Source organism: Haliotis asinina, chromosome 3 (assembly GCF_037392515.1).
Source record: "Haliotis asinina isolate JCU_RB_2024 chromosome 3, JCU_Hal_asi_v2, whole genome shotgun sequence".
NCBI lineage: Eukaryota > Metazoa > Mollusca > Gastropoda > Lepetellida > Haliotidae > Haliotis > Haliotis asinina.
In genome coordinates this window covers 38800233-38815610 of record NC_090282.1, presented here as the reverse complement: position 1 = coordinate 38815610, position 15378 = coordinate 38800233, and positions in this window count along the sequence as shown.

Here is a 15378-nt window from a genome sequence, read left to right as displayed (position 1 = left end):
TTCTGTCCATCACCAAGGTCTTAGACTTTGTCTTGGGTCCTTTAGAACGTCTCCTGTTGACAGTCTCTACATTGAGGCAGATGAATCATCTTTTACACAACGCCGTATCAATATATCTTGTCAATATATCACAAAACTATACTCTAACAAATCTAACCCTGCATATAACCGTGTCTTCAATCCTCTCTGTGAGGATTTGTATAGCAAAGCGTTTTCTCTTTTTCCGCCTCTTTGGCTCAGAATAAAGCCACTTATTGCTGCTGTTGGCATTGAGCTGGAAAATATATTCCCAACTTCTTTCTTCTCCTCCTTGGCAGTTGGTCAGGCCACAAGTTGACCTAACATTAACTACTTTTAAAAAATCGGAAACTAATGAATTACAATATAAACAAGAATATCATCAATTAAAACGTAAATATAATACTTACAAGTCCTTATTTACAGATGGGTCCAAGGACGGTGGTGCTGTGGTTTGTGCCACTGTCATTGGATCCAGGACAGTATCTTCTAGAATACCAAATAACAGCTCCATTTTTACTGCAGAAGCTATGGCCATATTAACGGCTCTCAAATATATTCAAAGACACACAAAGCATAAACAGTGTATAATTTATTCAGATTCTCTTTCGTGCCTTCAGGCTATTAAAAACCTATCGTGTAAACATCCACTTTTAATAGAAATTATTGAATTATGTAATGATCTTGCTACTGGCCAATATCCTCCGTTTTGTATCTCTTATGATGACAGAGTCATGGTCAAGCATATACTGCTTGACTGTGTTGAATTCTCCTTCACAAGGGATAACTATTTCAATATCAAAACCATTAAGGGTCTTTTTACCACTGTAAGTTATCATTTAATTATTGGTTTTCAAAAGAAATTTAATTCATGATTGAATTTGATTAATATATGCTGTAGATAGATGTATTTTAGTGATTGGTTGTATAAATTAGCAACTGTTATTGTTAATAGCTGTATCCTCAAAGGTGGTTAAAGTATCATAAAAGTATTGTCCTCCTGAGAGGATACGTAAGTCCCAAAACTTTCACAGTTTAATTTTTGCTTACCTAATTCTAAACGTAGCATATTTGTTCTTTTACAAATTGGCTAAACATTCCTACAGTCGCCAGCGGCTGAGGGGATGATGTAAGTCCAAAAAGGGTCCATGCAGGTATCAAAGGTACTGTAAGTCCCCGTGGCCCTTAGTATGGTGATCTACGTTCAGTTGTTGGCGATCTATAGCCCGTGTTATATATTGTAGCGTCCTCTATAGTTAAACTGTTTTAGAATTAATTACTAGTTTTAAATATCTATCTGTAATATTCTAGTTGTTTTACTGTCGTTCGTTGACATTTTTTACCATTCACTATTATGCATAATATTGATGGTTCTCGTCACGATATGGCTGAAATATTGCCGTGACGTTAAATATTCATTCACTCACTCGTGCTTAGTACGTAGATATTGAATTGCAAAAGCACACGTATATGATTGTTCGTGAAAGACGCTGTAAAATGAAACATAAGTTGTAAGCTGAACATGACGTCATGGTGAATAATGGTATGTTTTATGTTGCCTTCAAGAGATTTGAAAAAATGCCTGCCTGGTCTTCTGTCGGCTTCTTGAACATTTGCGTCGTAATTACGAGATTAAAAGTCGTAATTACGAGATTTTTTTTAAAAGTAATTACGAGATTGTTGTTTGAAAAGTCGTAATAATGAGATTTTTTAAAAAAATATTTAATCTATTAATTACGACTTTTTTAAAAAAAATCTCGTAATTACTTTGTAAATAAATCTCGTAATTACGACTTTTAATCTCGTAATTACGACTTTTCAAAACGCAAATTTCAGACACGGATTTGACCCTAATAGGCTTTCTTACACTTCGGTCCATGGAATGTCTTCTTGGCAGTTTTCCTGCCTCTGGGGGACTTCAAGGTCCAATTCTGTCGCCAGGATGATGGCGTCCACGGTCCTAATACTAAAGGTATATACAGTTTTACATCATTGGTACTTACTGTGTTTGTCAATGCAAGATATGTGACTGCATTGGAAAAAATTCAAACCTGAAACACAACTTGTAACTTTGCAGTACACCTCTTTGTGAACAAGGATGCAGTTTATGTTTTCTGCCAAAGATTTTTTAAATTAAAAAATGTGTTTGCCTGGGCGACGATCCTTCTAATAAAGGTAAGTGTAGCTTTGCATTGCTTTCAGCATATTCCAGAGCTATCAGAGCGAGAAACATCACATATTGGCTTCAAACATCATCCCCATATGGGAAATCGGATCGGGGTTGTTTGGAGCGTCACGAGTGAACGCTTTAACCACTGGGTTATTCGACGATCCTCACAGATTTAAATGAAAAACAACTGTGCATATGAAACTGATATATTGAAATACTTTACCAGCAGGTGGTCGCAGTCGGCCAGTACACTGCCCCTCTAAGTGACCGTGCGGGAACTACCTACAGAAGAACAGAATGGTAGATAAACACTAAGCTATACCATCTCTAGACAGCATCCTGCAGGCCATGCACGAGGGGCCTTATCTACATTACCACCTAAATCTACCAGTCAAGTGCAGTCAGAATTGGTTCTACTGGGGAACACTGAGAAAGACTGGGGCCACATAGTGTACCAACCCTAACTAGCTAATACGTTGCTGCAACAACCATCCTGACTGTACAATCAGTTCCTACTCCATAGTACAGTCGGTGGGGAGCTACGCGAAAAGCGGAGAGACTATGGAACCACCATGAGACAAAAACGCATCCCGTCGGTCTCTCAGAAAGGCAGTGTACTGAAGTCCGTGTAGAAGGGACATAACATAGATCCAACATAATTTACATTGTGAGGACCTTTATGTATCATGCCATCACGTGTGAGTCGATCAAATAAAGAGCTAAAATTGAAGACAGTCTGTTCACAAAAAGGGGTTCTCTATCGTGTCGTTCCCGAAGACCTCAGAGTCATTTTTGCGTAGCAAATGTAAATTTCATAAAATTATATTTATTATTATTATCGGAATTATGACAATCAGAGAGATGATAAAGAATTCTGTTGTGTCTGTGTAAAGTCAAACTGAATAACATATCTTTGACGGCGTTCTGATTAAAACAAGATAACAGGAGTTTAAGCTATGATTAAACAATTGTGTCCGTGGCATCCGAGGGAAAGGCGAAATTAGAGTGCTGTATGTGAGTCGCTTCGTCATTACATAACATGATATTAACCAAAATATTCAAAATTATAAACGGAACTCGTAGAACGTCCTCCACAAATTGAGGTTTGAATATCGCAGTAAATAATTGCCAGCTCTAATCACAAGGTCAATCGGTGCTGAAATAAAACTGATTGCAACACTCATAAAATAATGGGGTATGTGCAAATATTGTGGGAAAAAATGTATACGAAATTTCTATTTATTGTACATTAACTTTATATCTGTTGAATGATGATATCACAAAAACAGAACATCAATCCTGGTTTGTGATGATTACTAACTTATTTAAGCATGTGCACTTGTGGTTGACCTGCCTCAATTAATAAACGATCGCGATGTCTTGTCAGAATAGTCCTCAGCGACAACCTGAAAAGCCACTTTTATATATATGTTAAAGTGAATGTGTCAAATCTGGAAATGTGTAACTTTCCTGGAATATTTAGGAAATATGACATTGTACATTTTCCGATTGACAAATGTACATATTTCAATACATTTTTAGAAAATTTAGAAGTTTTTGCTTAATTTGCAAACGAAACAATGACACAGGTAGGAGGATAATAATCCTGTTGGCATATACATATGTATACATATGTATACATATATATATACCTATGTCAACTAATCATATTATTGTCGGTTAGTTTGGTTTGTTTTAAGTCGGTTTTACCAAAAACCAAAGAAAACGTTCCCACTGTGCAGAATAACGCTGAAAAGCCCACTTTAATTGTGGAAATCAACACAATACCTTGCTACTGAAACAGTAAAACAACTTTAAACAGATAAAACTGGATCAAAAATCCAAACGCCTGCAACTTCGATTTTGCGCTTAAGCACATAGAAGAAGAAATTGCCATATTCCAGTTTGCACAAAAACTACATTCCTTTTAAAGTATAGCTGTGTGTTATTTGGCATTTATCATCATCATACTTGTGTGCACACTTGTTTAGTTTACCTTCCGTTCGTATGAAATGATAGAGGGACTTTGGGGTAGCCAACTGGTTAAAATATCAGATCGGCACCCTGACCCTATTCTCCCATGGGTACTGTATGTAAGAGCCAGTTTTGGTGTACCTTAAAGAATCGTGAATTGTTGGAATCGTGCTAAAATGGCGTAAAACTATATTCACTCACACATAATATAAAGAAGAGAACGGGTGACAAATTATCACCTTGCCAAATCCCGACAGAAGAAGAGAAACGGATTGCAAACAGTTGGTAGAGTTAATAATCCTACAAAACAATGTCGAAAGCGGTGTGCGTGCACTTGAAACATGAGCGCAGATAATTTGCGCAACAATACCCGTTTGTTTACACCTCTAATGAGCCGAAATTACAACTTAATAAGTTATGTTAAATGCGAGCCGGTCTTCCGCTGATTAGACATGAGCAGGTATGTTGCAGTTGTACGCAGCTGACTTGTAACATGATAGTGGGAGGACCAGCCACACAATGGAAAGTGTTCGATAATTCTTGAAACCAATACACCTAGTTCAGGACAACATAACATATCTCAGAGGTGCACTGGAGGTGGTGATGTCTCATTATAATCAGCCGAGTGGCGACCCTTGGTCAATGTTAGGCGTGCAAGTTTCGTGTGGTTACACTTCAGGTTCCAACCTTGGAGTGAGTGAGTGGATTTTAGCAGTATCCGCGCGAGAGATAAGACATTGGCTTTAAACGTTGTTCTCGTGAAAAGAGTCGAACCCAATACTTTGGCGTGACGACCGAACGTATTTAATACTAGGCTAAATCTAGATTTGTCTATAGTTCTCAGCAAAAAGAGTGAGTGAGTGAGTTTAGTTTTACGCCACACTCAGCAATATTCCAGCTACATGGCGGCGGTCTGTAAATAATCGAGTCTGGACCAGACAATCCAGTGATCAACAACATGAGCATTGATCTGCGAAATTGGAAACGATGACATGTGTCAACCAAGTCAGCGAGTCTGACCACCCGATCCCGTTAGTCGCCTCTTACGACAAGCATAGTCGCCTTTTATGGCAAGCATGGGTTGCTGAAGGCCTATTCTACCTCGGGACCGTCACGGGTTTTATGTCCGTAATGTACTCAATAGACTACACATATAGAGGCACCGTGAGTAAGTTGAGATGTGGTACTTTGTGATCATGCCATTTACTTAATGCAGTGTGGATCTTTATCTAAACCTCTAACAGCTACTGTCTCCACTATGTTTCACTGTAAGCAATTTCACAAGATTAACTGACCTTTTTAGTGACGTTAATATTTTGAAATTTGACCTCAGCATTTTGAGATATATTTGAAATAATAAATTTTAATGCTTTTATGCATGACAGGTGTGTCTCATTGGCCTTATGGCCGAATATTGTGTACTATTCCTTTTTATTGCTCGCCCGTTGAAGATACTGCAGTGTAATATTTTCACTTCAGTATTACACTAGTGTAATACCGCTTGACGTATGACGTCAAAATGGTTCAAAGTTGTGACGTCACAATGCTAATGTTGATGTTGCGATTTTACTAGACCTTGCTTGACTTGAAAGCTGAGAGTCCTCACACGGTAGGCAATTTCGCCGCAGTTTCTGCCAATTTGTGTTGGCGTGTTATAAACAGAATACTAAACTCTCTTCCGTGAAATACCATTTTCACTAAACTCGTTAAAGATTTAGTATCAAACTCGCTTTCGCTCGTTTGATACCAAATCATTAACTCGTTTAATAAAAATAGTATTACACTGAAGGTCGTTTAGTATCCTCTATGTATCACGTATGTTGCAGTGCACTATGCAATATGTGACACGCTAATAAGACAATCGCCTTCTTCTTATGTCATCTTCTCCAGGCTCCAAAATCCGGGCTAGAATTGAAATTCAGCAACCCATGCTTGTAAGAGGCGAGTAACGGTGGTCAGACTCGCTGACGTAGTTCACACATGTCATCGTATCCAAACTGAGTAGATCCATGTTCATGCTGTAGATCCCTGGATTGTCTGGTCCAGGCACGATTATGTACAGGCAGCCCCCATAAAGCTGGAAAGTGGCGTAAAACTTAACTCACTCACTAGCTCACTCACTCACAAGGACATCGTGCATACAATGTACTGGGATTGGCCTTTTCATAAAATCAAACCGATTTTCCATATCATAAATACATGCTGGTCAGTTTTAGTGAGTTCATACAGAATTTATCCTGCTCAGATAGCTTTCATCTTGAACAGTCCCACTCCACACAAATGCAAGAAGAAACAAACAGGTCACAAACAAATGTCATAAAAAGGCAACACGTCGTACCAGTTGAATATTACATAAAACAACACTTGGCTAATATGGAAGAAATATATGTAGTCTTGGAAAACCAATAAGCATTTCGGGAGCAATTTTTGGTCCATAATTACAAGATCAAGGCACATTATACAAAGCGTCTCTGAAAATAGCATATGTTCATCAAGGTGAGGTCTGCCAATATTTCAGGACTAACGTAAAATTGTTTTGCTGACGTTCATCAGCTGGTGAAGAGAGTGATTCACATGAGCCAATTCCATGATGCTCAGACTATTGACAATTAATTCCCTCCTTGACAACGTAGTCATGCGACACACTGAAATCGTCACATGAACAATAGTTGGTCGTTTAGCATCCATCTAGGCGAGGTTACCCACTACGTCGATATTTAGACTGGCGTTATATTGTTGACGTTGATCGGGTGATGAAGACAGTGACTCACATGAGTCATTTCCATTATGCGTTAACAACTGTCAACTCAGTAGTCTCTGCTTGAAGGATTGTGCTGTCATGCGACATACTGAAATCGGGAAATGAAAGACATTTGGCCTAGTGGTATCCGTCTAGGGCGAGGTCACCCACTACGCCAATATTTCAGAACTGACGTTGTATTGTTGACTTTCATCAATTGATAATAATAACTGAAATGTGACTTGATAATTCCCTCTTTGAGTTTCGACTTATGCACAGACTTAAGCACCAGCTGATATTGGCGATATACATTGTGTTGTTAGCATTCAACTGTGTGCCTGGAACATGTCCCCATGATCTTGGCTTTGCTGATATTGACTACCTTGTCAACTAGGAATACACCATGACTGTTAAGAACAATATATACGAAGTGATATAAGGGAAATACACTGATAATGTTAATTGCATTATGATGACTGACTCCTCATTCTATAATAACCTTGGCCTCATAGTAACATTTTTAGGGTTACATGAGGCTTAGGATAATTATAATACCTAAACTTGTCGGGGAATTAGCTTGGGACCGCAACACCTTCAAAATAACCAAGAGAAGCAGCGATTTAGTGGCAGGTCTTTATTCGGTGAATTTCGTGAGTCATTACATAATAAAACATTAACAATATTTGAAGTTTGTACAGTTAACACATATGAAAATCATGTGGATTAACAATTACATAAACCTTACTGACAAAACATCTTACGCTAAACAATTGCAAGGATTACACAGAAGAGAAGACAGCACAGCTGAGATATGAGCGTAGAGACTGATGAGGTAACGCTTCGGTAAGACACGTAGTACACGTGTTATCAATTACTAAAATGATCTTTTGTTTACGGAGGTCGTAAATGATTGGCGATACTCCCCAACAGAACAAAACGTAAGGGAGTAATAAGAACACACAAATAGTATACACGTCAGTGTGCTAGTTGAATCATATGACATCTTTATATTTAGACTATCGTGAGATACTAAAGATCATGTGTCGAACAGCATGTTAATGAAAGTGTTCAACGTATACATACAGTCTGTAATTAGAGCTTAACAATACTGAAAACGTAGCATTATTTGAGCAGCAGAATGAAACAACAAGGTTAATGCACGCTCCCTAGTTTTGCGTGGACGGTATAGTCATCTCATGTAATATATCTGAATTAAACGCACACTATAATCGTTTAGGAATACTTTCACTGGCATACACTTTGCTGAATCACGCAATAAAATATACAAGACGTGTAAAGAGAATTTCTTTGCTTCCGTGACCCCAATTATAATACTGAACTTATAGTATGCCTGACGCTGCTAGATTATACTGTAAACTAAATTATTTTGATGTAGACTAAATATTTAGACTCACTGGTGCTACACGTTCTGCCCGAGGAAGAAGCCGACAGTGTATTTATCTTGTCGCCATGTTAAATGTACAAAATATCAATATATTTATTTTGAAGTTCGCTAACGACTGTGCGATTTGTAAACAGTTCAAATAGCGTGTGCCTCTTGCCTGGATTTTGAAAATTAGTCAAATATATTCTGACGAGCTTATATCTGCAACGGAAAGCTTAAAAAAGTGAAAAAAGGAGTTTAAAGAAGAAGTTAAAGTTTGTACGTTAAATGTGAAATAGTGAACTCAAAAGCAGCTAATATATAGAGCGTTTTTCGAACTCCGTGCACTATCTGCGTCTCCGTGCATTATATTAAAACGTCGCACGATTGTTAGCGATGCAGCTCGGCGGAGAGTTTGGTTACCGTGGCAGCGGGTAATACTTTTTCCTCCTGTCACCCTCCTGGAAGGAGTGACACAGTAACTTGTTAAAGCGTCATTGACCAATGACACTAAACTATTTTACATGAGGCGTTATGTCTGTAAGTATATGTCTAAGATATGCAGTGGTGAGACGTAAACAAAACATGCCTGTTTTGAAATATTACAGGTTAAGTGTATGTAAACATACACCACAATAAGATCTTAACGCAGCAACATGATCACGTGATCAATGACCCGGTCAAATGCTAATTTAGATAGCAAGTTGGCTATTATGTTTCAAGTGAAAATGGCGTGAGCTTACATTTAAGTGTCCTAACTTAAGACAGAGATGTCAGACCAGAACAAAACATTTTATTCTCTTACGAAACACCCACGTTGGTACATGAGAATGTAATGATACACAATTAAACATAAATACGCAATCAAGGTGGCGGATACTGGTAGAGTTAGATATATTATTGTCACAATTCCTCAGTGCAATGGACAAGACTTTAACAAATTTAGCCAGGTTTTAGAAATTTTTTTTTTCTTTACTGAAAATAGCTGTTTAAGTTTAGACATGTCTGGTCATTTATAGACATAATTTGGAACGTACATCGTCCGCTGGTGGAGAAGAGCTTCACAATTAAAGAGGTAGTGAAATTCGTCCCAAGCAGCCGGAGAATCGCAAAGTTAACAGAGTCTGTTATCTCTAAGAGTGTTGTACCAGCGTCCTGTTTCTATCGATTAATTGTGCTTTGATAACTTAAATCTAAGAATTGGACTATGTATAGATTTAGGAAGGAGTAGGTAGTTATCAAAGTATAAAGTGTCCTTAACATTTTGGTAAAGTTTCCTTTCGGACTAGACTCTATTTCACATCGACATTGTTGCAAATATTGGTCTTTGAGTACTGCTGTTTCTACCATTGAGACCAAACATCTGATGCACATTGGAATGAGTATGCATAAACTTCTGCGAGTCCACATTTATCTAAGATCTCTTTGATAAATTTACACCATTTCAATTTAAGTAAAGTGTTTGGAGAAGAAGATTTCATAAAATTCAATAAAAGGGTCGATGATTTCGTTTTGAGTGTTTGTAGCTAGTTTTTGCCAGAATAAATTATTCTATATGTAATATATATCTTACTATATTGAGGATATCTTCCTAATTCCCCATAAAACATGACATTGGGAGTTGGGTTTAGAAGACCATAAGCATATTTTAGAAATCTGTAGTGAATTTTCCCTATTATCGATAGACATTCAAAAGTCCATATTTCTGTATCTCCGTGCACTGCACGCGTCCCCATGCACTTCACACGATTGTTAGCGATACCGCTCGGCGGAGAGTTTGGCAATTACCGTGGCAGCGGGCAATAATTTTTCCACTTGTCACCCTCCTGGCAGGAGTGACACAGAAACGTGTTACGTGTCACTGACCAGTGAAACCAAACTATTTTACATGAAGTCTTATGTCTGTATGGATATATGTATTTCTAAGATATGCAATGGTGTGACGTAAACACAACAGGTCTGTACTAAAATATTTAAGGTTAGAAGTTAAGTAAACATACGTCACAATAAGCTCTTAACGCCAACAATCTGACCACGTGATCAATGACCCGGTCACAATGCTGATTTAGATAGCAAGTTGGCTATTATGTTTCAAGAGAAAATGGCTTCTGTTGACAATTGAGGATCCTAACTTAAGACAGAGAGGTCAGTATATGCACAGTTAGTCCTTGACCTGGACGTGATCTTACTTGAAAATGTACAGAATACATTAGGGAATGTAGACTAGCGTCCAAAAGAAAGTAAACACTCTTTTATGACAGTGACTTGAATTGGAGTAAACACAAATGGCTATCTGAAGGTGATATACTTCATGCAAGTATCACAGTTTTGGATCGCCGTAGGTGTTTCGACCACTGTTTTCAGTCACGTTTTGAGAATGTTTGCGACGTTGGTTTCAATTAATCCAGTGTTAAAGTGTTCTCTTTCTATTTTATCTGTGTAAAAGATATATTCTATTGTCATCTACATAATAGTGTTGATACAGTTGGACCTACCGGTATATCGAGTTCATTCATCGTTTAATGGATATTTAGGAAAAGAGCCTCCAATACATAGATTCCGAAGAAATGGCGGTAATAGCGGGAAACGGAAACACATTTAGTTCTCGAAGGCGTTTACTGACTGCAAACCTATCCGAACACATTTTGCACGGTGAAACTTAAAATCTCAGACCGTATCATTGTATCTCCAAGAGACAAAACACATTGGCAATAACAAACTAAAATTAATATGGATCTTGATGATTAGAACGAGACCTGCAGTGAGATATATTTGCAGAGGGACAAGGAAACAAACATATGGTATCAAGAGGATTTGGGAAGAAAAAAAGCTTCTGATATAATCAAGAAATGGCTGTTTTGATATCAAACTTGAGACAGGATGCTATTCTTTGTCTGGTATTTAACACCACAACAATATTTCACTTGTAAATATAGAAAGAAAAACAGTAGAAAACAGTATTTGAAATTAAGTCATGATCCACGGCCTGCTGCAATGGGACACGCATTCATCCACGTGACCGTACCTGTCCACCCGTCGCATCAAGTCGCCCGTTTGATGAATTCAATCCTAGAAGCCCACGAGAATATCCAATGAGTGCATTACGTACTTGCACGGGGAGATAAGGCAGAGTCGACATCTTGTGTTGGTGCCATGATCGTCGAACAGAACCCCTGTGAGTGTAAGAGACCGTACACAAATTATTATGTAATCAAATGATCTATAAATAACGGATACTTATATTTGCCTATACAAATTTATAAACATATACCTGACATGCAGGAACAAATGAGGTAGCACGCTGTGGTGTTTTTTGGTAATTTTGTAATATGCGAAATTTTGGAAGTACGAAATTGCATTCATGGTAGTCACTGTGATTCATAGATGTAAGTAAATGATGTAATTATAATTAACAACGAAAAGAAATAGCTCACACTGTGCACTGACATGACCTCACCGTTTAAGTTATATGGCAAACAATAACATTATTCAATTTTAAATATATGCACAAAATGTTACCTGGTGACAGGTTAATGAGCTATTATATTGATGTTTTCCTGGGTATTAAGTTTAACCAGGTATGGTTTGGTTTGATTATTTGCCACAGTCAGCAATATTCCAGCTATATGGCTGCCATCTGTAAATAACTGAGTCTGGACAAGCCAAGCCATTAATCAACACTTTGATACGATGACATGTATCAACCACCTGGTCGCCTTGTACGACAAGCGTTGGTTGCGCTGAAGACCAAATCTGGTTGAACCGGGTAAATGGGACGTGCAGGTTATGCTGTGCGGACAGATGGTGGTTTGTTGGTCCTAATTCTTGAGCAAGCTACTCCTTGTTCGAATAGAGTGTTTGTAGTCTCGTGGGTAATGCGTCCCCACTGAACAGCCTCCTACCGAACGATGGATCGCCGATATCAACTGCACGTTTCAAAATGACGAACATGACTTTAGGTTGTTTCGAATATTGTGAATTGTGAATACTATCATGTATGATTACATCCCCTAAATGGCTGAAACTATCCATTTTATTTCCATGAAATGAGAGAATGTGTATATTTACTTTTATTTTGTAGATATTCAAAACCGATCAAGTGAATAATCTAACATTTTGTTTGACTGACTACAAAAATAAATATTCAAACTTTTTTGAAATATAGTTTACTTCTAATATTTTGGATGTAACACGCCTGAGTGCACATGCACTCAGATTCGACAGGGAGGAAAAAGATCCAGTAGCTTATTTTTACCTATCATCCCTAATTACATATAAATAGTAATGTAACAATGATTACAGGTCCAAAGCAACTAATTCAAAGAGAATATTGCTGGGTGAGGCATTAAACAACAAACCCACCAGCTACACTTGTTACTACCTGACCATGATACTGTCAGTAGAACAATAGAGAGTAAGTTCAGTTTTACGCCGCACTCAGCAATGTTCCAGCTGTGTGGAGGCATTTAGTAAATAGTCGAGTCTGGAACAGACAATCCAGTGATCAACAATATGAGCATCGATCTAGGCATTTGGAAACCGATGACATGTGTCAACCAAGTCAAGGAGCCTGATTATCCGAACCCGTTAGTCGCCTCTTACGACAAGCATGAGTTACTGAAGGCCGATATTCTAGCCCGGACCTTCACGGGCCCAGTAAAAAAATACCTCGTGTGACATTTGTGGACATTTTCAGAAAATCGTTGTAGACTGGTGTTTGAACGTAGAGACTGACAAATGTTTGTCTCAAATGACACAGACAGCACCATGTAACTGTAAACTCCAAACTGTAAAGTAAGGATTCAACCCACTCCCAACACACAGACAGTTTCAACTTCATTTGGTGGTGATGTCCCGAACTGCAACAATAAATGGGATAGTTTAGTCAACATGACCGCCAGATCAGCCTCAGCTTCATCTGAGGATGTTGCTTAGCTCCAAGCTGTAACGTTGCAAGTAATGATTCAACCTTCTCGATCACACAGACAGTTCCAACAACGTCTACTATGTCCTGCGCTGTGAAAATATAAGGACTGGTTTAGTCAACTGGATTGCAGACAGCCTCAATGCCTCTAATGATGTTGCTGTTTTGTGAGTGTTTGCAACTCTTGTTCAAAAGATGTTAGATGTCAAGAACTTGCAAGTGGTCTTAGGGGACACAAAGCGGAGCTTATTTCCATGAAAAATTCATGTCAAGTGTCCTTAAGATATGTGGTTTCCTTAAGATATGTGGTGAGCAGTTAATATGCATGAGTGTGTTACAGGTGCGACGGGTGGAATATGATACGCCCGTTCACATTTGGAATCACCACAGTTACATAATGATCCTACAGAAACGTGTTTTTGTTCATACCGCCTTTTGTAAATGCTTCCTGTGGATATGGATATTGTTTAGTAGCTTTCTTTATTTTTATTAATATTATGTGAACATTATGTGAAGTGGAAGGTTTTCAGTATTTGATCATACATTAACGTGTTTATTGTACAGGAGGTCTTTTGTAAATGCTTCCTGTGGATATGAAAATTCTTTGGTAGCTTTTTATTTAGTATTATAAATATTATGTGAATATTATGTGAAGTGGAAGAATTTCAGTATTTATGCACCTGGTTGTGCCATTTTTGAAAATATAGAGCTGTCTGCCTCACTTGATGACATAACATGATGGTGGTGAGAAAAACCAACAGTATCTACGTTCATCACATGGTTGAGTAATTTAGAACAGATACATTACATGATTGCACATTGCAAACTGTGTGTTTATGCTTATGAACTAAATTTGTCATTATGCATTTTTCTGTCTTTATACTAGCTTACGAGACCATTCATAATTTATGGGTGGGGTGGTGGTGGTGATTTTAAGAGGGTGGGGTGGATGTGTGTGTGTGTGTGCGTGTGCGGATGGGGACAATTTTGTTTTGGGGAGGAAGGGAGATCATCAGTTTTGTACATGACAAGCATGGTGTGAGTGGGCGGGGTCAGTGGGATGGGGGATGGGGGTGGGGGTTCGGGGGCTCGTTCATGTTTTACTTGCAACTACATAAAAATCATCATCACCCACATGGCCCCGTACTAGGAACGGTCCCTAACCATATTTCCATGAACCGTGGATGATGATAACAATGTTCCAATGTTATGTTTACAAAACGTAGCAGTCTCTAATGGCGATATGCGGCTGAGCGCAGTGGGGCTCAATCAAGCCTAGCAATGACCAAAATGTGTTGCATTCATTGTAGCACTAGGTTTACAAATGCACACTTAGTAGGAAATCAACGTAATTACAAAACATCAGAGGAACACCTATACATACAGACTAAACAGATGTCCGAAGAAGAAGAAGAAGAAGAAGAAGAAGAAGAAGAAGAAGAAGTCACGTGCGTTAAGTTACATGGGTTTGACTTTCGGAGAACGTTATAACGACACGTTCCGTTAATCCAGGCTTCATGGAAAACGTTTTGAAGACGTGTCCCGTTAATCCAGGCGTCCAGGAGAACGTTTTCAGAGATGTGTCTCGTTTATCCAGACGTCCAACAGAACGTTTTAACTAAGGGTGTCGTTAATCCACGCGTCCAGCGGAACGTTTTAACTAAGAGTCTCGTTAATCCAGGCGTCCAGCAGAACGTTTTAACTAAGGGTCTCGTTAATCCAGGCGTCCTGGTCTACATATACACACGATTATTCACTTTCACTTGAGATGTATCCCGTAAATTCAGGCCTCCAGGTTCCATTACAATATATCAGAAACACATGCTCCCCGAGCAGACAGAGGCCTGTGACAGCTGTGATTGGATGAAATAGTGTAAGATGTTTATGTGTTTTAAAAGCACATCCATCCAATAATTAAAACTGACCACCGTTTTAAGTATTTAGTGCTGTCATTGTTATAATCATGAAATATGCTTATAGATATTTTCAAACAGGTAACATTTGGTGCGGAATGGAGGGTTGATGTGTTCCACTTCCTGTGCTTGGAAAAAGCACCGGACAACTTGGATAGAATTTGTGTTTTATTGTAGTTTAAGGACCAGAGTGTACCCCAATGCTCATGGAATGGCTGTCGATAGCCTGGATAAATTGTCTTAAAACATAGGGTT